General features: G+C 37.5%; 1 pseudogene; it reads right to left on the bottom strand.

Moving 5' to 3' along the window:
• Positions 1-19,942: 19,942 nt before the first annotated feature.
• Positions 19,943-26,268, bottom strand: part of LOC110158662 (WD repeat-containing protein 37-like) — a 50,202-nt pseudogene continuing 43,876 nt past the window's right edge.

The following is a 26,268-nucleotide window of genomic DNA, read 5'->3' as shown; positions in this document are numbered from 1 at the left end:
AAACTGCTTCCATTTCCTGTCCATTATGTCGCACGATCTTTCTTTTTTTACGTCATTTCGAGGTGGGGACTTGCAACTTGTGACTTGGACTCGAGTCAGACTTGAGTCACTATTTTTAAGACTTGAGACTTGACTTGATAAAATGGACAAAGACTTGAGACTCGATTTGGACTTGAAGGTCAATGACTTGGGACTTTGACTTAGACCTGAGATGACTTGAGAAGCACTTTTAAATCTGAATTCTTTCTATTCTGATCGTAATGATTCACTCTAAGATCCTGTCAAAACATTTAAAAAGGAAAAATTTTAACTCTTATATACACTATAAATACTCATATACAAATATACTATGACTTTATAATTACAGTTTATCTTAAAATTCATATAAATGGTAAAAATCTAAGCTACATTTGGTACTTTTTTTGGTTTAAAGACTTGAAATGACTTGAAGCTCAAAGTAGACAACTTGGACTTGACTTGGACTTATGGGCCGGTGACTCGAGACTCAACTTGGACTTGCCTGTATTTGACTTGGGACTTGACTCGGACTTGAGGTCAAAGACTTGAGACTTACTTGAGACTTGAAAATCAACGACTTGGTCAATCCGTGTATCATTCGTTCATTCGTTTTTCAATATAAAACCAAAAATAAGAAAACGAAAAAACAACAGTTTTCTTCGCTATTTGTCTCCAAAACCAAAATGAAAAAACGGATAATGATTTGTTTTTTCAGTTTTCGATTTTGTGTTTAAATGAAGAATGGAAAAAACGGATAACGGCCGTTTCCCGTTTACGTGACTTCCGTGACTGCGATGCCGGACTTTTTGCACCGCATACGGACTGAATCAGGATGGATCCAGGTCCGAGACCAGAGCGGGACTGAGACCGGGACAGAGCTGCTCTGGTCCTCCGCGCTCAAGAACCGCGGCTGGTTCCGAGGTGGAGCAAAGCCTCCGACTGACGCTTTCACACCAATGAAAATGAATCGAACTAAGAGCTTTTGGTTCAAATGGACCAGGTCCGGGACCAGACCGGGACCAAAGCGTTACTGAGACTGGGACCAGACCGAGCCCTGAGCAGGCCTGAGACCGAGACCGAGACAAGACCAGGACCAGACCGGGACCAGACCGGAGGCTCAGAGCCCACGGCAGGACCGGAGCTCGAAGCTGAGGCTCGGACCCCCGTGGAGGCTCGGAGTCAAAGCTCAGAGTCCGCCCTGGTCCCGCTCTGGTCCCGCTCTGGTCCCGGTCTCAGTTCCGCTCTGGTCTCGGTCTGGTCCTGGTCTGTCCTGGTCTCAGTCCCGGTCTGGTCTCGGTCTGGTCTGGTCTCGGACCTGGATCCGTCCTGATTCAGTCCGTTTGCGGTGCAAAAGTTCGGACATCGCAGTCACGGAAGTCACGTAAACGGGAAACGGCCGTTATCCGTTTTTTCCATTCTTCATTTAAACACAAAATCGAAAACTGAAAAAACGAATCGTTATCCGTTTTTTCATTTTGGTTTTGGAGACAAAGAAAACTGTTGTTTTTTTTGTTTTCTTATTTTTGGTTTTATATTGAAAAACGAATGAACGAATGATACACGGATTTTGGTCCCACCTCTGGGCAACAGTAACGTCATCTGGTCCTCCACTTTTTCAGTGAAGGTGACGCAGCGCAGAGAATAAAGCCTATCCACTCCAAGTCACACAACCAGACTGGTAAAGGCAGGACTGACCTGAAGTCAAACTGTGTCGGCTCTAAACATCAGGCTCTCTGTGGTGTTGCTGCACTAATCGTGAGTTCTTGGTTAAATAAAGCACAAAAAACGGGAAATAGGAGTTTGTGCAGCTACAACGACTGCATTAGACTCAGCGTTTATTTGGAACCGGCATTTTTTAAATCAAAACATACACCTGCACCTGCATTTAAAGGGAACCCGGCTATTATTTGGTATTTTACGGTATTTTCATTTTCACGGAAATCAGCATTTATTTTCTTTAAACACAATTAAAATAAGACAAAACTGACCCAGATGTTGCATAACTACAGAACAACTTTGTGTAAAAAAAAAAAAAAGAAAGAAAAAAGTTAAAACATTTTCGGTGGCAACTACGACCAGTTAAAATTCTTATTACATCGATTCTTACTCTATGTCCAGCCAAGATATCGACTGAACCGATATTTGAAAGCCAATATCCAACATCAGCAGTATCAGTATTTGCTCCAATATCCGAGAACAGTATTAGATCAGAGATTCACTATAAAGTCCAATATTTTGTTTAAAATTGTTAAAGGTGCACTGTGTAACTTTTCTGGTGGAAGGTCTGACATCTGCTCGTCTCCATGGTGATGTTATGATGTTAAACCAGTATATCTTGTATTTATTATTCAATTACAGGTGTTTTTATTTCTCAAAACGACCGTAAAAACATGCATTATTACTGTGAGCTGGTCCACTTCTCCACAGATCTGACCTGTAACTTGGCCTGGTGATGTGGCCTGCCTGTCTCCATGGAGATAGTTAAATTCATGCCATACTTTAGGACATTTCAGAGTCGAAGTGGTGGAGCTTCTGCCAGAAAAGTTACACAGTGCACCTTTCATTTCTATGGCAACAGTCCTCGTTTTTCATTATTCTGAAACCCGTGTACAGTGAGTTGTAATACAAAGTGTTGTAGTCAAGACCAAGACCAGTCCGAGATCACAGGGTTCGAGACCAGGACAAGACCAAGACTTTTAAAGGGCAAGACTGAGACAAGACAGAGAGACCACGGCCCCTTGAGACCAAATCAAGACCATCTTCTAATTTTCGACATTTATTTTATTTGTATTTTACAGTTATTTTTGGCACATATATAACATTAGGTAGGTTTATTGTCAACAGCAAGACAAGACCGAATCCAAGGGCCTTCAAGACCAAGACAAAACCGAGTCCAAGCCCCTTCAAGATCAAGACAAGACCGAGGCCAAGCCCCTTGAAGACCGATACAAGACTGAGTCCAAGCAACTTAAAGCTCGAAACAAGACCGAGTCCAAGCACGTTCAATGCCAGACAAGTCTGAGTCCAAGCTCTTTCAAGACCGAGACAAGACCGAGTCCAAATGTCTTCAGTGCCAAGACAAGTTCGGTTCCAAGTGTTTTCAAGATCAAAACAAGACCAAGTCCAAGCGCCTTCAAGACCGAAATGAGACCCAGTCCTAGCAACTTCAAGACCAAGATGAGACCGAGTGCAAGTGACTTTAAGATTGAGACAAGACCAAGTCAAAGCGCCTTCAAGATCCAGACAAGTCCGAGTCCAAGCAACTTCAAGACTGAGACAAGACCGAGTACAAACGCGCTTGAGTCCGAGATGAGACCAAGACTCGAAGCCGGTCTCGACACCAAGACTTAGAAGATGGTCTTGATTTAGCCTGTGGTTTCAGTCTTGTCTCGGTTTCGACCCTCAGTGGTCTTGGTCTTGTCTCGGTTTCGGGACCCTGTGGTCTTGGACTGGTCTTGGTCTCAAGTACTACAACACTAGTAATACACTGTAAACCCGAACGTTCATAGTAATTAAATAGATTAAGTTTTGTATACTCAAAGATTTAGAAATGGTCCTAATAACTTAATTATGTCAAGTTGCTGTAGCATGTTCTTCTTTTTGAGTAATTTTAACTAATATTTTTAGATTAAAGGGACCTATTGTCACTTTTAATTCAGATGTTATCAAAAGGTACAAGTAGGAAGCCGTCCAGCCTTTTAAGTTCTGGAAGATTGTGACTTTAAAGTTCATCAACGTCAAATACTTTAGGCAATTTTTTTGAGTTCTGGCAGCTTATTCGGGTTTACAGTGTATGTGAAACCTGCAGCAACGGGCCTTTTATTTAATATTAGTAACAGAGACGTGTGAAGCGGTCAGAGAGACAAGAAAGCAATAGACTTTCCTTTTCACCTTTTGCTTTGAGTTATTTCAGCTGCTCTTATAAAAACCTGACATTCTCTGCTAACACACACATTTTTGAACGCACCGCCCGCTAAGAGAAGCCGGGAGAGGCAGAAGAGGTAGAAAAGATTCGCCGTAACCTTGGGCCCCATGAAAGACGAACCCTATCATGTCATCAGCCATTTGCGGGGCCCCAGGATCCCGCTGAAGAGAGGGGCCACGGGGGACGAGAACAGACACACACCAGACACATATATACGGAAATATACCGAGAAATATCGACGGACGGGGGGAGGGGAGGGGCAATTATGGAGTTGTCACGGTGACGAGGGAGGGCGGGGGGAGACGGGGGGAGACGGGGCTTCACCTGTCACGTCAGGGTGATGTGTCCATGCTGTTTATAAGGTGCCTTTATGTTCAGCGGCACGGGTGTCATTTTAAAGCAACGTAATGGTTTCTTTTCACGGGTTTCAGAATGAGGGGGAAAAATGAAGAACGTTGCCATAGCGATAAACGATTTAAAACAAAATATTGTGTCTTCTGAATGGGGGGAAAGCCCTGAAATAAATACTGTATTTATGTATTTATGCAATTTAGCGTAATAGTTGATAGAAAATAAACCAAATTTGACATTTTACAGAGTACATACACTCAAAAAATATACATTTGAACCTAAACCAATATTTATTTTTTTTCTATTTGATTTAATAAATAATTAGGATTCAAAGATTTTGTAATCAATGTTTTGTTTTGTTTTTTAAGCCACTTTTTTTTTTTTTTTTTTTTCTTTTTTTTTTGCTCAGGTTAAACTACAATAAAAAAAGGATTAAACTAAACAATTAAGTAATATAAGCAGCAATTTTACTTAAAAATCATAAATAAAGAACGTTGACATAGTGATAAACAAAAATATTGCATCTTCTGAATGGAGGAAAAGCCTTGAAATTAATACTATATTTATGCAATTTGGAGTAATTGTTGATAATAAGACAGATTTTACATTTTACAGAGTACACAGCCTACATACACTCAAAAAAATAAATAATAAATAATTTCAATTTTAAGATTTTCTATTTGATACATTTGCTTTATTATTTCACTGGGTGAGGTAAAAAAAAAAAAAAAGAGTGTTACCCAGTTTTTTTTGCTCAGGCTAAACTACAAAAACTATAAACAATGAAGTAAAAAGCAACAATTTTACTCAAAAATCATAAATAAAGGAAGTTGACATAGTGATAAATGATTTAAAACAAACTATTGCGTCTTTTGAATGGGATAAATGCCCTCAAAATGTTGCATATAATAGGAAACTGAAATTAATACTATATTTATGCAATTTGGAGGAATAGTTGATAGAAAATAAATTAGATTTTACTCAGAGCACACATCCTACATACATTCAAAAAAATTAAATTGATAAATAATTAGGATTTTTATATTTTCTAGTTGATACTTTTGTTTTATTATTTCACATAACAGGGTGGGGCAAAAAGTGACATCAATTTTATCTTAGATCAATGTTTTGTTTTAAACAATGAAGTAGTAAGCAACAATTTTACTAAAAAATCATAATTAAAGAACCCTGACATAGCGATAAACGATTTAAAACAAAATATTGTGTCTTCTGAATGGGGGAAAAGCCCTCAAAATGTTGCATATAACAGGAAGCTGAAATTAATTTTTACTTTTTATGCAATTTGGAATAATTGTTGATATATATATAAAAAAAAATAAAAAAAATTTGTAGAGTAGCTCATGTCCAAAATACGTACAATACACAGCCTAAATACCCTCCAAAAAACTACATTTGAACCTAAATCAATTTTTTTTTTTCTATTTGATTTCAAAAATAGTTAGGATTTTAAGATTTTTTATTTGATACATTTGTTTTTTCTCTACATGGGTAAAAAGTTACATCATATTTATGTTAGATCGAGGTTTTGTTTTTGTTTTTTTAAGCCAAAAGAGTATTTCCCACAAGACTAAACTACAAAAAATGTATTAAATTAATTTTTTAAAACGATTTTACTCAAAAATCATAATTTCTTATACCAATTTTGCAAACGTGCTTATGGCAGAGTATCATAAAATCTCTAAAAATGCTGGTAGCTCACACCAAAATACTAAGATACACAGTTTGGTGCACAGATTGTGGCCCTATCTTTTCACCTGGCAAAATCAATACAAGTCTATTTTAACAGTGGTCCTGTCACAGCTCTCCATTTGAAACGAAACTCTATTTAGAGACTGGTCATGTTTGAAACTCTGGTCAAAGTGACATGCAATTTTAAAAATACAGACACAACCAAGAGTCTAAAATCATCCAACTTCACCTCACGACCTTTTATGTACACTTCTTTAAGTTTTTTATGTTTCTCTTCTTACACAAACTTCTTCTTTTCAAAAATAAGCACCTGTTAGAGGCACTTGTACTTGTTTTTTATTTTTATTTTAAGTGCAAATGGCAGGTTTTCATGTTTTTGTTTCTTTAATAGACCTTTTTCACAACGGCCGGAAGTGCCACGATGTAGGGTAAACGTCATTTACGTTTAATGGTTTTCTACGGCAAAATATCTGTGGAAATGTCTCGTGTATTTTCCACCTGTTTCATGAATCTGTCTCATCGCCAAATCTTCATCCAACAAGGTCCACAAAACATAAACACAGCTATCAAGATAAGAAAGACGGAAACATAAAGGTGAACAACGACGACGCATTAGTGAACTACTGAGCAAAACTAACATTATGGTCATGAATAAAACCTCGTTTACACTAAAACGGATCTGCATATCAGCGTATCGGAAATGATCTGCGTCCACACACGTCGTTTCTGTATCTGCAATCAAAGCGTTCCCTGTCCACACAGAGACACAAAACCGCCTGAAACACTAGTCACGTGATAGCTGGTCATAACAACATCCCGACGTCATGTGAGCGGTAAAAACAAGGGTGTCTGAAGTTGCAGCAGCTGATTTTGAGCTGAGGGAGATGGCAAGTGTAAAAACAGTCTTTTCGTGGACTGACGACGAGGTTCAGTCGTTACTTAGCGTAACACTGGATTTTAAGGCGAGCATGGCGGCGAGTGAGGACTGACTCGTTTCTGTGTCCGCAAGCCTTCCGTATCCATACAGCTTTGAGCATATTTGTTTACGTTTTACAGAAATGAAACTTAAAACCTCATGGCTAATTTGCATCAACTAAGCTTAAAAAAACAGCTCGCTCCTTGTGCGCTGATGCAGTTCAGCTTCTGTTGGACTAAAGGACACGACTCAGTGGAATATGAGTGTTCTTTCTGTGACAGAGGGGTGTTCTGCTGATGGTGAGTCTGTTCTGTATTTCTATCACGTTGGGGATGGTTCATGTGAAACTTTTCAGAGATTATATGTTTGCAGGACGTACACACAGACCATATATATGAATGGACGTATATTCTAGCCTCTCAGCGTTTTGGCGGTGAATTACTTCGCGTAGACATACATCAGCGTATCAGCGTTTTCAGGTGTCCACACAGTGCTGGATCAGATCTGTAGATTAGTGTGGACGAACATTGCATCTGCAACGAAAACGACTCGAATATGTACGAGTGTGGACAGGGGCTAAAACATAAGTAATTTGTGAACTCAGACTGATTATAGAATTAAAATAAAAAAACGATTTCATGATGTCGATATTAGCATAGATGGAGAGGTTTGTGCACGTTAAATGAAAGACATAATCTGTAGCATTCGAACTGGACAAATCTCTCTAATATCTACATCATGAAATCCATCCATCCATGTTCTTCTGCTTATCCGGGGCCGGGTTGTGGGGGCAGCAGTCTAAGCAGGGAGTCCCAGACTTTCCTCACCCCAGACACTTCCTCCAGCTCCTCCGGGGGGACTCCAAGGCATTCCCAGGCCCAGAGACATAGTCCCTCCAGCGTGTCCTGGGTCTTCCCCGGGACATCCTTCCGCTCATCATGAAATAATTTTTTATTTAAATTTTATAATCAGTCTAAGTTAACAAATTACTTATTATTTATGTTTTATTCATGACCATAAGGTTAGTTTTGCTCAGTAGTTCACAAATGCGTCGTCGTTCACCTTTAAGTTTTTGTCTTTCTTACCTTGATAGTTGTGGACCTTCTTGGTTGAAGATTTGGTGATAGGGCAGATTTATGAAGCTGATGGAGAATACACGAGACATTTTTGCAGATATTTTGCCATAGAAAACCATTAACCGGATGTTCCACAAACCTACAGCAGGACACTTCCGGCCGTTGTGAAAAAGATCTATTATAACTTGGTTTGTTGGCATGGTACCTGCACATTTATTTTAGTTTTACATTAGTTACAAAATGAGTTATATGACAAAACACACTCAAAAATGTGAAATGTGAAACCTTAAAATGTTATCTTTAATGTCTTCCTTAGGCCTCGTTATTTGGATTCATCTAAAAACAAATACTGTGGATTTAAGTTAGCGTTACTCAAGTCTATTAATTAACTAGGTCTATTTAAAATTAATATGTCCACTTAACTTAATAATTCGGTTTTGAGTGTCTACTTAAAAATCGATATATCTATTCTAATTAATAAGTATACTTAATAAATTAATATGTCCGTCAACTTAATAATTAAGTTTTCAGTCTACTTAAAATTGTTATGTCCATTCAACTTAATAATTGGATTTTGAGTTTACTTAAAAATCTATTTATTTATTCTACTTAATAATTCGGTTTTTATTTCACGTAAAATCAATATGTCCCTTCAACTTAATATTTTGGTCTTGAATCTACTTAAAATTAATAAGTCCGTTCAACTTAATAATCCGGTTTTGAGTCTACTTAAAATTAATATGTCCATTCAATAGTTCAGATATGACCTTACTTAAAATTAATATGTCCATTCAAATAATTCGGCTTTAAGTCTAAGTAAATTTTATATGTCCATTCAACTTAATCATTCGGTTTTGAGTTTACTTAAAATTAATATGTCCATTCAACTTAATAATTTGGTTTAGAGTTTACTTAACAATATACTCTTCTTTCTAAGTCAGCCACACCTCTTTTAAATATTTTTTTATATATATTTGGAGTTAGAGTAGTAGCTTATGTGTATTTTACAAAATACAAAAGCCAGTTGACCCATATACAGTAATTATTGATAACCCAATTTTCACATGTTTTTTACTATTCTTATTTCTCTTCACATCGTTGTTCTTTCTTGTCACGTTGACCACCTTGTTCTACCTTGTCCCTACCTCCTGTAGCTCTTTATTCAACCAAATCAAACCTTATTATCAAAAATACTATCGTTAGTGTCATTAGCGAGGCCTCGTTGAATTATTCCCTGGGTCACGACCTTCCCTTTCGCACTTTCTCCTGCTTTTTTGCGAGAATCGGACCGTGTAATTCAGCTGTTAATGTGTGGTTATTTTGTGCTCACGTCATGCTGTATTTTAATGTATTTTTGCATTATTTATTTGTTATATTATTGAGTGTGGTTTTAAAGCGCACTTCCTCTGAGCCGCTCCAGTGTGCTGTGAAATCTAACACTGACATCTAGTGGTGGGTTTGGGGTTTTTGTTTTGAATGAGCAGATGCAGTGGAGTTGAGGCCCTGTTCAGATCCAAGAGCGATGAGAAGAATTATCAACAATCTAGTAAACTTTAGCAAATAAAGCGTAAAGATCTTTGCATGTAGGACTCAAAATCAAATTATTTATTATTTGACATTTAAAACAGCTTCTAAACTTCAAAACTTCACGAACCAGCGTTAAAATGCAAAGTGAAACTAAACTGGCAATTTTTTATTTTATTTTCCCAAATCTTAAGTTAATTTTGCTCTTCACATTTTGTAGCAATTCATTTTCATACAACGTTAAATGACCCATTGCTAAATAATTACCTGAATACACACTTCTTCAATTCTTCAATTCACTTTACGAAGATGTGGGTGGGTGTGATTGACAGGTGGATTAACCAATCAGGGACAAGCATGATCTGTCCATATCGGAGAAAATAAAGGAAAAAATGTCAAAGGGAACTGAAAAACACTGTGGAGATAATCTTAGCTGAGATAAGTTTGATTTTATTTGTAAATGAAACGTGACCAATGAGCTCCTTTGTTTCACATGTGTCACTGAAAAAAACTAATCTGATTGGATGAAGAAGTTCCCGATACGATACATACCTCGATACACAGTGCATTTTTAGTTGGATATGATATATTTCACATTGATTTGATAATGGCTTAATACAAATAAAGGCTAAATCATGGCTGTGATACTAAAAATCTTTGTTAAACCACTTCAAAGTTCATATGAAACACAAACATTTTAATGAAAATGTCAAATGTGTCGCATAAACGAGTTTCCCTCCACTAAACAAACAACAAAACTGTAGCGCTGTAACAAAATAATTTGGTAAAATATACCAAAAAATTCTCTCGGCGATCTATCGATACAGCAGTCCACAATATCAATAGTGTATTATCACATTAAACAATACGATATATTGATATTTCGATATTTTTGCACACACCAATTGGACGATTAACGTTTGTTTCTGGCTTGAGACGCAACAGAAGTCGTAAGAACCAGATCGAAATGAATCATATCAATATAACATTAATATTTTTGGTTTAAGTTCCAAGACACTAGCCAGGCTGGTGCCACCTGGTGCCTCTGCTCAATTTCATTTCACACCAGTGACTAGGTCAGAAATCAAAATACAATAGACAGTTCGCAAAAACCCTGGAAGTGCGAGTTTGGGAACCAGCCAATCAGCGAAGAGCCAGACATTCTGCGTTGGCAACGATTCCCGAGATCAAGGATTTAAAGCCAGAACAAAGAGAATGTTTGGTGAATTTTATCAAGACGAAAGACGTTATTGTCCTTCTTCCTACGGGATTTGGGAAAAGCTTAATAGACCAGTTAGCCCCATTAGTGGCGTATTACATACGTCACGACCCAATAGCAGCAATTGGTTAAATTTAAAAAAAGTTCCCGCCTACCGTCGAGCGAACGAATCCTAATGCTGCGAGGTCAAACGGTTTCTACAAAGTGAAACCGGCTGACGAATCAGGCCAAGACACCACACCCACATTTAACTTCTGAAGGAACTAAAAATCTTACATTTATTTTACCTTCCTATATTTTGTGGCCATTTTAACTCTTGCATTTTGAGATCTGAAGAGGGCCTTAACCTGTAACTATTGTTGGACCTATGTCTCCCTTACCTCTTAGATTGTGTCACTTTAGTCATTTTTCAAACTCAAAATCCCAGCCGCCCATTCTGTGTACATTATAAAACATTGCTGAGATAAAAGTTGGATGGGACTGCCTTTTTCAAGAGTTTAATACCAAAAATTATGCATTATCTCACCTATAACACGATCATACCACGTTCAATTGTAAACATTTTAACTTATAGGCAGCTTAGAGAGATTATTTTTAACATATAGATCATAATTTACTACAAAAACTTCCTATTTTTGTCGATATTGTTTCAAAACTGCATCCACTAAAGAGGTAGCATCTATGTGTCAAACTGTCCTGTACCCATAGCGTTCATGAAGTAAATAAAATGACTTTATTTTGAGAGATAATACTTATAAGGCATGTCCGACTGGCAATATTGTACCTAATTGTGTGTAAATATGTGTAAAAAATGTAAAATAACTGAACAAAAACGTGAGAGAGAGAATCTAAAGTGACAAAGAGAATGATGTAATGGAATGATCCGCTGCTAGGTCTGTAACAGTGCACCTCATAAACAATAAAAGTCAATGTTTGTACCGTAATAAAGTGTACGTGTCTCATTTGATTCATGGGAAATAAATATATACGTGATTATAGACTCATTTATGACTGATGAAAATGTATTCTTGTTATTTTTGGACTTGTGAGTTTGGTAAGTTTGAGCTTTGAATACAAGAAAATACCTACATGTGTTCCGATATTTCGTTTGGACGCTTTCTGCAAAAAAGCAAATATGTTTACAGCAAAAATTAATACATATAATCTGAATTAAAATGCACACAGAGCATGTTTTTATTATCTTATTATGTAAGTAAGAAAGCTTTCAGAAATATTCGTGTGCATAGGATAGAAATATTTGGCTGTAGTTGAGCATAAAATAAAAATTCGTAAACTCTCAAATTACTCCAGTCGTACATAAAATGTGTTGTGTGTGTTTTAGCCATTAGAATACGAATTGAAAAGTTACGACGTCAAGAATTACAAACACGAAATGAAAATTTACGATTACGCTTTCTTCAGTACGAAAACGAATTTACAGATGTGACGCGACTGTCAAAAATATTTCATCACTTCACAGGCTTTATTTATTGAACAGAAGAAACTTTGATCGATATGCCGGACTTTTGCGCCGCTCACAGACTGAACCAGGACTGAAACAGGACTAAACCAGGACTGAAACCAGGACTGAACTAGGACTGAAACAGGACTAAACCAGGACTGAACTAGGACTAAACCAGGAGTAAACCAGGACTGATCCCAGTACTGAACCAGGACTAAACCAGGACTGATCCCAGTACTGAATCAGGACTAAACCAGGACTGATCTTTGCACTTTGCAGACATGGATTTGCACAAATTTCCCAAATATGCATGGATTTCTATCAAATATTTCTGAAAAATGTCTTACTCCATGCCTTATAGGCCTGACTATTATAATGTGACCAAAATATACATTCAGCCATCACTCTGTAAATAAAACTAGTGTGTGGGAAAATGTAATGTTATAGTTTTAGTAACTGATCACTCAAAGACTCTTAAAGCTGTACTGTGTCACCTTTCTAATGGAGGTTTTCCCATCAGCTTGTCTCCATGGTGATGTTATTGCTTTGCCTGGAATGTTCCACCATAGGGCATTTAACTTCCTTATCTTGCATTTTATCAAGTATAAGTGTTTTATTGTCTTGACAAACATGGATTTTTACTGTGAGCGGGCTTGCATTTACACAGATCTGACCTTTAACTTGGCTTGGTAACACCTTTTGCTTGTTTCCACGACGACAGCTGTTTACTACAGCACTGTGGGACATTCCAGGCAAAGCAATGGCAAATGGTCACATTTTTATACAGCGCTTTTCCACTTTTTAAAGCACTAAAAGCGCTTTACAACAAGGAACGACTCAGACATTCACGCACCAGTGGACAGACACTGGGTGGTTTAAGTGTCTTGCCCAAGGACACAACAACAGCATTTATCTGTGGGAGCTGGAATCGCACCGCCAAAGTGTTGGTCAGTGGATCTAAATGCTCAACCAAAGATGTTTTATGTTGAGATTTGAACCACCAACCTTCAGATCCGTGGACAAACGCTCGACCAGCGGAGATACTTTCGCCCATAACGGCTCCACAGCGACAGAGAAAGGAACCTACACTAGAAAAGTTACACAGAGCAGCTTTAAAATGGTATATTTAGCTACAACAGTCCATTCAAATCAGTATCTTAACTTCACCCATGTTAAACCCCATGTCGATTTATGAATAAAATCTTGGTATTTGCATAACTCGGCTCAAACTTCCAATCACCTCGTTATCAGCGACAATAGACCGACATGTAATATTGAAAATACCTCACCCCTAACGTTAAAATGTATTAACTCATATCTATTTCAGCATCAGCTCCTTTTCCCCAAACTAAATTACTTCTGTGAATGAGGACGACTCTCCACAGATCCGAACTGTAATGTATCTGTATCTGATTGATGGTTGGTTTAATCTGCTTCATACTGAGGAACATTCTAGACAAAGCAACAACATTTTTGTAGAGAGAAGCAAGATTCTCGACGTTGAACATGTGAAATTAATTATTCTATCGTATGAATGGTGGAAAGTCCTCAAAATGGCGTCTGTAGGAAGTTGAAATACATTAATACATTCTTTAATACATTCTTTACACTCAAGAAAATCAATCTTGCTACCACTTTTTTTTATCTGACTACATGAAATGAAGGTGAATTCGTATGTATGAGTTATGAAAAATTAGATAAGGAAAGAAATACTGAATTATACTATAGGTCCAATTGGATGCTATACTTCATTGTAATGGAGTTTTTGATGTTTAAAGGTGCACTGCGTAACTTTTCGATTGAGTGTCCATCACCCGTTTGTTTCTGCGGTTACGTCATTGCTTCAAATGTTCCACAGTGTGACATTAAACAGCTCTACCTTGCATTTATTCAATTACAGGTGGTTTTATAGCTCAAAAATACCTAGAAAAACAACATTCTGACTGTGAGCGGGGTCGCCTCTCCACAGATCTGACCTGTAACTTGGTCTGGTTTGGTCTCCATGAAGATAGAAAGGTTTAACATTTCAGACAAAGCAATAACAGCTATACCAGTGTTTTCCAAAGACTGGGTCGTGACGCTCAGGTGGGTCACAAGACATTTTTTTTACAGCTCCGCGCGCCCAGCTCCTTCACTTTTTCAGCAGCACCGCCTTGCCTAACCAGTTTTCTGTATGAAACACTGATTTCCTACAGTTTTTCCTTGTTTAAAACTTGAGTACTGTATTTTTTGGACTTTAAGGCACACTTAAAATCCCTTCACTAGCTAGAACCACACCAACAACGACATAGACAAAGACAAAATAGGGGATGGGTCAGGTTAGGGTGGGGTCGAGTTCGCAGAGACAAACTGGGATGATGGGAAAGGCTGCTACGTATACAGTAGGCTTCTGGGAAATTAGAGGCGTGGTTGAGGTGAGTTGTGGTTCACTGGTGAGAGGAGAGGGCGGCTGAGGCGTGGTCCTGCTCCTGAATCTCAGTTAATCATATTAACTACATTTAATTTTCAGAAAAATCAACAGTGTGCCTTATGAATTAATTCTGGTTGTGCTTACTGACCTCAAACTGATTTTCACACATATATTCCACTGAGTTGTGTTCTTTAGAAGCTGACCACATCAGCGCACAAGGAACGAGCTGCTTTTTTTTATCGCTTATAGTTTATGCAAATGAGTCATGTGGCTCTAAGTTTCATTTCTGTAAAACGTAAACAAATGTGCGAAAATCTGCATTAAACACATTATTACCCTATGTATATTCGAGTCCTCCTCGCAAGAAATAAAAAAGTCTCAAGTGTCGCTTAATGCGCCTTATAATCCGGTGCGCCTTGTAGTTCAAAAAATACAGTAATACCAATTGTTCAGAGAGACACGATCACTCAGTCAACAATAAAATATCCTCATAAATGTTCAATAATGGTCATAAATTTTTTATTTTGTGATTTACCAATAATGTCTATTGATTTGGGTTGCGAAGATTTGTGACTTTTAAAATATGGGTCCCCAGAAAAAAAAGTTTGGGAAACACTGAGCTACACCACCAGAAAAGTTACACAATGCATCTTTAATTAACATTTCAGTCGGCGCAACGAAATTATCCAAATCTGAGTCCTGTAAAAGAGCCGTGATTTCATCAGGACTTTTTTTTTTTTAAATAAAACATTGAAGTAATTACAGTCAAGCACAAAATTATTCATACCCCTGACAAATTTTGCTTAAAACAGCTCTTCCCAATGAATCAGGCTGTTCTAAAACTTAGGAAGTTTTAGAACAGCTTGTGCTGTTTGGAATAGTATAGAACGTTGGATTTTTCCATAGACTCTGACAGTTTACAAAGGGCATGAATAATTTTGGACATGTTGCCACTTTTTGTTCAAATGTAAATAAAAGCTGAGAAATAGTTGTTTTTTTTTTTCCACAATGATGCCTCTTGTACATTGTCTTATTATCTTCTGGGAGACGCCTGTGTCATTTCGAATCAAGAAAAAACTTGCTGGTTGGATAAAAGTAAGTTTAAGTAAAAATTAGTCAGGGGTATGAATAATTTTGGGCCTGACTGTATGTCTTCTTTGGATTTTTCAGAAAGCAGGATTATATTACATATTTATAGCTCAAAAATACCTTAAAAAAACAGGCGTTGTGACTGTGAGCGGGGTCGCCTCTCCGCAGATCTGACCTGTAACTTGGACTGGTTTGGTCTCCATGAAGATAGAAAGGTTTAATGCCGCACTGTGAAACATTCCAGACAAAGGAATAACATCTACACCACCAGGAAAGTTCCATAACGCACCTTTAACACATTTTAATTGGCACAAAATGATCTAAAGCAGAGATCCGAGTCCTGTAAAAGAGCCATGATTTCATCTGTACATTTACTTTTTTATTTATTTTTTCTTCCATAAACGCCTCAAATGCTGTGAGTGGGGTCGCCTCTCCACAGATCTGACCTGGAACTTGGTCAGACAAAGCAGTACCATCTCCATGAAGAATATGACAGCCTCTCCACCTGAAAAGTTACACAATGCACCTTTAAATATTCATGTGCAGATGTGTGGCGTCACTTTCAGCTCATAGACACTTCCCAATAAAACGTGTGATTCCTATTTCACTTTTCCATCTTCCTTTTCCCCAATTTTAGTCGAAAAACAACAAAAACTTGAGAAATCGCAGTTAATTTATGAAGTGTGTGCAAAGTACTTGGCCAGTACTCTGGTGTTGTTCTGATCCTGTGTGAAGTAACGTCAGGAAGTTTAATTCTAAAACTTTGTACTTTCAGGTAAAAAAAAAAAAAAAAAAAAAGGTTTAGGGCTCAAATGTCGTTTTTAAAGAATAATTTAAGATATTTGCATTGCTTTTTTAATACTTTGGGATCATAAATGTCCAAATATAAAAGATATATTCCTCTTGTGCAGTTTTAATAAAATTTTAGTGCTGTGTAATTCCCAAAATGTTACTTACAATACTTCTCAATTCTTACATTTTGAGTCCTATAGTTTTGCACGTCAGATCTGGCCCTAGTCTTGGGTTTCAGCTTTTTATTTTAGGTGAAATTTTGAGTACTTTTCAGCATTCAAAAGCACAAGTTGTATTTGTTTTAAAGGTGCAGTATGTAACTTTCCAGCTGGCGGACCATTGCTCTAATTTGAATTCTCAACAGTAAACATATCTACTTTACATTTATCCAATTACAGGTGGTTTTATAGCTCAAAAATACCTAGAAAAACAACATTCTGACTGTGAGCGGGGTCGCCTCTCCACAGATCTGACCTCTAACTTGGTCTGGTTTGGTCTCCATGAAGATAGAAAGGGATGAAATATTGTGATATCGTATCGTCAAAGTTCTCACAATAATATCGTGGACCGTCACAATGTATCGAATTACAAGTCTCTTTGCTTAAATTAAGAGTTATGGTGCAGCAATAGTTTAAAATAAAAGACAGAGGGAACTACATAGACCATGATCCTTTGCTCCATTTCAGTGCAGACTACAAGAAGAAATAACAGTTGTAAGCACTTTTAAGTCTTAGTTCTTTGGATTAAGTTTTGTCAAGGCGTTTTAAGAGGAAAAAGTAGCATATGTCATCGTAAAGTTTGTAAAGCCTAGCAGATGTGTATCGTAAAAATATCGTACCGAGAGATTTGGATATTGTTACATCCTTAATCATGAGCCTCACCTTCATATCGTGAACTTTCCCATGATATCGCAATAAATATCGTACCGTGAGGTTCATAACGTGACGATATCGTATCGTGAGACTTGGATATCGTTACATCCCTATTTAACACCATACCTTCACCAGAAAAGTTACACAATGTACGTTTAAATTGTCAATTGCTATGGCGACTGTACGAAATTGCCCTCATTCTGAAGCGCATGGTTATAGGGCCTGAACGGTTTGAAGTTTTCAGGATTCAAATGTGATAAAGACCTGATTTAGATGGAAAAGATTTATGCTGGTAAACAAGTTCCTCTCAAATAATGTCACAGTCACAAACAAATATTAAGCAACAGTTTTTTAGTTAGTCTCTCTCACCTTTTTGTTGAATCTAAACTGGATCATGAGCACTCGTATTGATCCCAGGCTCCTGAAAACATGTTGTATTTAAAGGTGACCAGACTCTGTACGTCTTATATAACACTGTATTCTTGTAGCGGTTTGTTTTCACTCTCAGGTCTCTCTCTTCTTCATCGCAGTTCTGAGATGATTCACCTGTCCTCTTCGTCCGTTAGATTATGGCCGTGCGTCCGTGACCGTCACCGGAGAAAATGGTCAATTCTGATGTTTATTTTGAGGCGCAGACGCAGACTGGGGCCTGCAGGGGGCAGCACTGAGGAGAGAGACGAGGAGGAGGGGGGTGACACCTGCAACTATAACACACAGAACACTGTATGTGCGAGGATCTCCACGGAGAGAAAGAGAAAGATAGAGAGAGAGAAGAAGATGAAGAGAGGAAAGAGGAGAGGGAAGAATGACAAAGGCAAGGAGAGACAAAAGAAAAAGAAAAGAAGACAGGGAGGAGAAAAACAGCAAACCAGGGGCAAGAAAAGAGGGGAAAAGAGAGGTTAGAAAGAGAGAGAATGGACAGAGAGAGAGGGAAAGAGAAAGAGAGAGAGGTGGACAAAGAGAGAGAGAGAATGGGACAGCGAGAGAGAGAGAGGGAAAGAGAGAGAGCAAACAAAAGAGAAAGAAAGAGAGAGAGACAGAGAAAGGGAGAGAAAGGGGGACGGGGGGAGAGGTGGACAGAGAGAGAGAGAATGGGACAGAGAGAAACAGGGGGGGCAGAGACAGAGAGAGGGAGACAGAAAGAGCAAATGAGAGAAAAAGAGAGAGAAAGGCAGAGAGAGAGAAAGAGAAACAAAGAGAGCAAGAGAGACAGAGATAGAGAAAGGGAGAGAGGGGGAGGACACAGAGAGAGAGAGGAGGCAAGGTCCTTCAGTGTCCAAAAGCTACAGGCCAAGTCGCCAAGAGTAACCCTACATACTTCACGTTAAACTTACTTATACATTTTAAATAGATCACCTTAAAATGTAAATCTAAAACTATTACTATTACATCAAATACATTTATCAACATATGAAATTTATCTAAACCATATTTTCATAACCAAATTGTAGCTTATGTTTTTCTTTTTCATGTTATTTATACTTTGCAGTCGGTGTCATCAACATTATATCCCTGGGGGGTGGATGATGCTAACCTTAGGCACTGGTCTGTCTGAGGGTTTGTTACTTTATTTTAACACAATATGACCAAAAAGAACTGATGACAACAGGCTGATTTGTGCTGTTAACAGGGATCCCACTCTTTTTTCACTGACAAAATTTTAAAACTTTTTCATGACCTAAAGTTAATTTTCCATGACTTTACAGCACCTACATATTTAGGGCTGAATATGAAATGTTAATTTTCGTCTCTCTTAAACAAAAGGCGCATACGTTCGGAAATAATCATAACAGTCTAATGATAACTTAACAGAATGTTGTAGTCGCGTGAAGAGACACTAAAATTCCATGAGTTTTCCAAAACTTTCATTGAGGCTATGTTTATATGATGACAGTCTGAACAGAAGACGCAAAAGTGGCATCGCATCTTCACTTTTTATTCTGCTTTTAGACGAGTGTTTTCGGGAGGAAATCTGCATGCAAACAGTGACGCAAAAGTGTGTGGAATTCGATTGGGTATGCATGTGACATAAATGTGTATGTGATGTGAGCACATCTGACCAGAGCTTTGCATCTTGGGCAGTGTAGACGGAAACTCTACTGCAGAGTATATTCAACTTTTCCACTCTGGAGGGTGGTTTCACATTTTTGCATTTTTATGCCCCAAAAACACAGTCACCATCTAAACAAAAGGCACTTCTGATAAAATATTTTGTTGTTTTTACCTATGTAAAAGTGTTCTCATGTAAACAGGCCCTGAATTTACAAATTCCATGACTTTTTCAGGCCTGGAGAATTACATTTTCAATTTCCATGACTTTTCCAGGATTTCCATGACTGTGGGAACCCTGTGTTAAAGAAGTCTCTCTCACCTTTTTGTTGAAAATCAAACATCTAAACAACAAAATGAACACTCGTATTGATCACAGGCTCCTGAAAATCTGCAGTTAAATCCATTTTGAATTTTTCTTTAGTTTTTAGACGATCTTAAAACTCATTTGTCTGTGTTTCCTCAAATTAACCTCATTAAAAACTTGGTAATCTTGGTGCATTCAGTGAAAACTTGAAACCAAAAAACATTAGGCTCAGTCTTTTATTACTTATTTGTATGGTACAGAACTGAACTTCACTTTAAGACCAGCAAACTTCAGGTTAATGACATTTGTGTTTTTGTATTTTCTTGAAGTAACAGTTTTCAGAAAGACATAAGACAACAAAAGGTGCTGGAGAAATGAACTGTGAAGGCAAAAGTTTCTATGTAAACACACAAACTCCGTGTTAAGAGACGGTTAAGGTTCTGTAAAGACGTCACAGGTGCACTTTTCGAGGTTTCTGAATTGGCAACAAGAAGTGGATTTCAAAATAAAACCAGAACAACTTAAAGCTATCACAATATACACTACAGACAGGACACGAGACTCTTATTTTGAAGGATGTTTTTCAAAGTTATTGCTATGCTCGTTTTGACACTTATATCCCAAAAAAAGGCAAAAAATTATAATGTACAACTATTTTTTTCCATTGTAAACGTGGAACCAGGCAGAATTACAGCAGTAGATGGGAAAAAAAATAGTGGACCAATATTTTACCAGTGGAAAAAGATTAGTTTAAATAAAAAGTGCTTATCACATTTGAGTACGTTTGGAATACAAAGGCTAAAAAGCTAAAAAATAAGGCAAAATTATATAACTTTATATTAAATTGTTTGGCAAGATAATGCATTTTATTAGTAAATATTGTCTTTGCTACACACTAAAAACTGAAATGTTGAACCTAAACAAAAATATACGAGTAATGTCACTTTTTTATGTTGATCCAAGGCAAATAATTTATGTTTCAACTTAAAATATACAAGTTAATTTAACATAATGGAATTAAGTTTAAAAAAAAAAAGGAAAAAAAAGTGACATTATATTTATCGATAGGATCATCACTGCGTTTTTTAGAGAGTAGATTTTCTGCGTGTTTTGTCCATTGGTCGACTATTTTTACTGTCTATAAATAATTACAGCAACTTCAGAAACAAAAAAGATTGAGTTTGTGAATGAAAATAAATTGTAAAAATAAATATTAATATGAATTTCCAACAAAATTGGTCAAAATGTAAGTTTATAGAGGGACATACATTTTTTAAGCCACTATAAATTTACTCTTTCATGATAAATTTCATATTTTTTGCATATGATTTTCTAAATTTTGGATCAGATATCAGATATTTCATGCCTATTTGGATAAATAATCAATTAATATATGATTTAATTTCAGTGTTTTTCCACTACAATACCTCATTCATAATATAAACAAGCTGATTTAATTTTGTTTATATATTTTTTTTTTCTAATTGGGTTGAAATTTTATCTGCACTATTCTATTTTACACAGATAAACTTAAAAAACATCCCTTATAATATTAATAATGGCTTTTTTCATTCACAAAACCCCATATATATTGAACTTGCAGCTCACATAATAGGCCACAGCATAATACGTATTTACAAATAAACTCTACATTATAACTCTCAAACTTTACACACTATCTACATGCACAAAAACAGCAGTAACTCAATAATAACAATATCAGATTTGAACTGTGGAGGCCCAAAGGCGAACAGCATTATACTTCAAAATGAGGTTATAAGGAAAAATATAGAGACTATTCAGAATTCACAGGCTAAAAAGCAAATTACTACAAATGTTTAGGCATTTAAAAGTAGTTTTGTACATGGGAACGCTTCGGTTTTCATTTGTTCAGATTAGTACACATATATGCAAGTGTATTTACATTTGTTATTCAAGTTTTTATTGGTGCAAAACGTATCTACTGTAAAATACCAAATAATAGCCGGGGCGTTTATTTGTTTCAGTCACTTAACAGACCAGGCTTTTATTTGAGACCAGGCGGCAATTTGGAGCAGGCGATTCTTTCCTTCCTCAAAAAAAAATTGGGAAAATATGGTACTCAAATTCTTTTAACCAGTATGACTATAATTTACAGTTTTTATAGTTATACGATGGCCTGACGACTACTTTGCCTTTGCCCCTGTCTTTCCTCACCCCTTTGCCTCAACTTTTTCCAAAAAGCCCCCCCCCCCAGTAGAGTGTTTTAAGTCTCGTCTTAAAAATTCACTTTTATTTTCTGGCTTTTAACACCGCATGAGTTGTGTGGTCCTATGTGTTTTATTTATTTTATTTACCGTATTATTCTGACTATAAAGCTTACTTTTTTTTTTTAACCAGTATGACTATAATTTACAGTTTTTCCGCCGTTATACGATGGCCTGGTGACTACTTTGTCTTCCTTGTCCTGCCATCTCGTCCCTTGCCTTTCCTCGCCCCACATCCCACAAGTCTTTCTTTTTGACGTCACTTTGAAACACTTCGGGATTTCACAGCAACGTCACCTGTTCCTCCACTTTTTCGGTAAAGGTGAAGTTGATCGGACGCAGCACAGAGAATAAAGTCTATCCACTCCGACAACGGTAACGACAGGACTGAACTGAAGTCAAACTGCATCAGGCTTTCTGTGGTGTCGCTGCACTAATCATGATTTTTTCGATAAATAAAGCGCAAAAAACATGAAATGTGAGTTTGAGCAGAGTCCTCGGCAACAGCCACAACGACTACTGGACTCGACTGCATTAGACTCGGCGTTTATTTGGAACCGGTGGTTATTGATCAAAATATACACCTGCACCTGGCATTTAAAGGAGACCCAGTGGATAATTGAAACCGGGCTATTATTTGGTATTTTACAGTATCTCCATGGCGACAAGCAGGTGACGGCATCAAGCCAAGTTACAGGTCCGAGCTGTGAAAAGTCAAGTAAGAAAGCGTGTTGTTCAAGGTCAAATATTTCAGTAAACACACTTGTAATTGAAAAAATAAGATAGTTAAGATAGATAAGTTTAATGTTACGCAGTGTAACTTTTCAGGTAAAACGATAACTTCTCCATGGAGACGAGTGGTGCGCTTAGAAAAGTTATGTAGTGCACCCAACTGTTCTGCTTTGACTAGTTGTTTAGAATAGTGTACAATCTAATCAAAACACCAAAGTCGTTTTCAAAATTACTTGCAAATATGTGGACGGTTACGAGTTAAAAAGCACCATTTCTATTCATTTCAACTTCCTACAGACGCCATTTTGAGGACTTTTGACCATTCATGAGATAGAATAATTAGTTTCACATTGCACGTCGACAATCCTCATCCTTCATCTCTCCGAAAAAATACCCCCGAAACTCATGGATAGCTTTTCAATTTAAAGCTGCACTGTGATATTTCCAGTGGAAGGTCCTCCACCTGCTTGTCTCCGCGGAAATGTTATTGTTTTGTGCCTAAAACGATACTTGAAACCAGTGGAGGAAGGACAGGGTTTTCTCAGTGGCCAGCCCCAAATTTTGGAACGTTCTGCCTCTCCACGTCCGAACAGCCCCTCCTAGAGGAGTGTTTTAAGTCTCGTCTTAAAACCCACTTTTACTCTCTTTTATTTAACATATCATGAGTTGTGTGGTCTTTATTTTATTTTACAGTATTTTTCGGACTATAAATCGCACTTTTCCATGATTTTACTCAGGTGTGACTTATATAATAAAATATATAATGTCACACGTTTGTTATTTTCACACTGACAGCCACAAGAGGGCGCTCTAGTCTTGTGTGTCAGTATCTACTGCTCCTGTCACTTCACTCTACTGCGCATGTCTCCTGCAAAAAGAGCCTCTGTCCTGTCTGTATCATGTCAGTATCTTGGAGGATTTCAGCAGATTTCAGGCTCTCTCGGGGGTGGGGATAGGTGTATCGATCAGGTATGAATGGATGTCTGGCTACTGAAGTTTAAAACATTTCTTCTCAACGTTTACGCCCCCACATGCATTTAACGCATACGGGCAAACTGTTTATCATATTGTGCAGATTCTAAGCTGAAAGTAGTGAAATATGCAGCCGAAAGCAGTAATCGAGCAGCAGAAAGAAAATCTGGAGTGAGCGAGAAACTTGCGAGGGACTGGGGAAAAGCGGAGGATACTCGAACTGCAACGAAGAAAACAAAAAAAAAAACTAATCACGGCCTAAAAGCTAGATTTAGTCGGAGCTGGCGGAGTTGCTCAGAAGTGACACAGAGGATGAAGAGTTTGGTAATCTTGTTCTGTTCTGTTGTTTATGTTATAATTATCTGCAGAACTGTTCATGTGACGTGAACAGTCTGTTGTCTTTCAAGATGAAATGTCGGTTCCTGGTCTCTGATTTTCTAAAATAAATTTCCCCCCAAAAAGTGCGACTTATATATGTTTTCTTCTTCTTCATTACGTATTTTTTGGCTGGTGCGACTTATAATCCGGAGCGATTTATAGTCCGAAAAATACAGTATTTACTGCTATTTTATGATTTTAATGGTTTTGCTTTTATTTGATTTGACTGATTTTATAGTTTTAGAAATGGTATGAACGAACTGAATTAATTTACCTTTTTATTGTCTTCGTTTTATGGTCTCTGTGCAGCACTTCAGAAACTGCTTTGTTTATAAAATGTGCTAGAGAAATAAATAAAAGTGGATTTTGTCTAGAATGTTCCACTGTACAGATTAAACCTATCACAACACAAGGTTACAGCACTACGCTACATTACAGTTCAGATCTGTGGAGAGTCGCCCCTGTTCACAGAAGGAATTATTGCATTTTAGAGCAATATAAACTTTTTTTTTAGAAATAAATACTAGAAGAATATGTTTAAAGTCATACTGTGGAACATTCCAGGCAACGCAATAACATTTCCATGGGGAGAAGCAGGTAGAAAAGTTTCGCAGTGCACCTTTAAACCCATGAATCACCACGTACATCTACTTTTAAAAGCCCAAACGTTTAACTATTTTACAGCATTCGTCGTGATCTTCAGTGCACTAATGTAAAGAAAACTCACTGTGGAAGATGTGGAAATGCTACTGTTTAAGAGGCCACAAATGTTGTATTCACATGGATGGATCCTGTCTCACGTTTCATACAAGCTCCTCCGCTTTTACCGGCACCGTTTAAGAATAAATAAGAACAAAAAAAAACAAGGTTACACATTTGTTCTTAAAATGTTTATCTTTGCTTTCTGGTATTTCACGGTTATGAAATAGTTATTGTGTGTGTGTTACTGTCAACGCTGTGGTTTCAGTATATTCCAAGAAATTTCTCACCACAACTTACATAAGAATCTAACGAGGACTTTTCAACTCTAGGAAAATATTTGGCATTTTGTGTTCTGGTTTAGTCCTGGTTTAGTCCTGGTTTAGTCCTGGTTTAGCTGTCTACATTTTTATAGCTTTCCTCGTTAGTGAAAGCATTAGTCCTTAGTCCTTCGTCTTCGTCCTGGATTTAGTTCTGGCCTAGTCCTGGTTCAATCTTACTTCAGTTCTGTTTTAGTCCTAGTTAAGTCCTGGTTTGGTACTGGTTTGGTCCTGGTTTAGTCCTTGAATCATGACTGGAGAACTGGAGAATATTTTGGGTCAGAAAGTTACCAAACCAACAAGCAAAGTTACCGATATTTCAATAAACTTACAGATTGAGGCCAGTATGAGTCCTGGTTCAGTCCTGGTTTAGTCCTGGTTTAGTCCTTGAATATTTTGGGTCATAAAGTTACCAAAACTACAACCAAAGTTACAGATATTCCCAGACGCATTAGTGCCAGTATTGGTCCTGGTTTAGCCCTACTTTTTGCCCTGGTCTAGACCTGGTTTAGTCCTAGTTTACTTTTGGTTTAGTCCTGGTCTAGTCCTGGTCTAGTCCTGGTTTAGTCTTGGTTTAGTCTTGGTTTACTCCTGCTATAGTCCTTCTTTAACTCTCTACATTCCCATAGACTTTCTCTACTTTGCCATAAACTTTCTCATTGATGCCAGTATTATTCCTGGTCTAGACCTGGTTTAGTCCAAGTCTAGACCTGGTTTAGTCCTGCTATAGTCCTGCTTTAACCCTCCATATTCCCATAGTCTTCCTCATTGGTGCCAGTATTAGCGGAGGAGGCTGTATCTCGCCTGTACTGTATTATTTACTTTACAGATCTCACTTCTCTTTTCTGTTTTGTGGTGAATTGGCTCAGATTTCACTTTTCCTGCAGCAGTGCAGGGATGTTGATGTTCCAGCCGATGGCCTGACGATCAAACCCACAGGTGAACAGGTTACACGACTGATTCTCCTCGTTCCAGGCAGTACAGCAGACCATCCGCCTGTGACCCTGGAAACGAGAAAGAGAGAGAGGAGTCATAAATGTGTACTTACAGTGCCTTAATTTTCATAGGAACTAGAAGATTTAAATGTCTAAATGAACTTTGGAAAGCTTTTACGCATGTTAAAGAGGGTAAACTTGATATTTTTTCAAATTTAAGTAAAATTAGTCTTGCCAAACAGTACAGATATATTGTAAAAGCAGCT

The sequence above is a fragment of the Boleophthalmus pectinirostris genome, unplaced genomic scaffold (genome assembly GCF_026225935.1).
Source record: "Boleophthalmus pectinirostris isolate CB_2022bp ecotype Guang Dong unplaced genomic scaffold, ASM2622593v1 HiC_scaffold_15, whole genome shotgun sequence".
Classification (NCBI taxonomy): Eukaryota; Metazoa; Chordata; class Actinopteri; order Gobiiformes; family Gobiidae; genus Boleophthalmus; species Boleophthalmus pectinirostris.
Note: the sequence above shows the minus strand (reverse complement) of the source record. Positions and strands in the feature narration are given on the sequence as shown.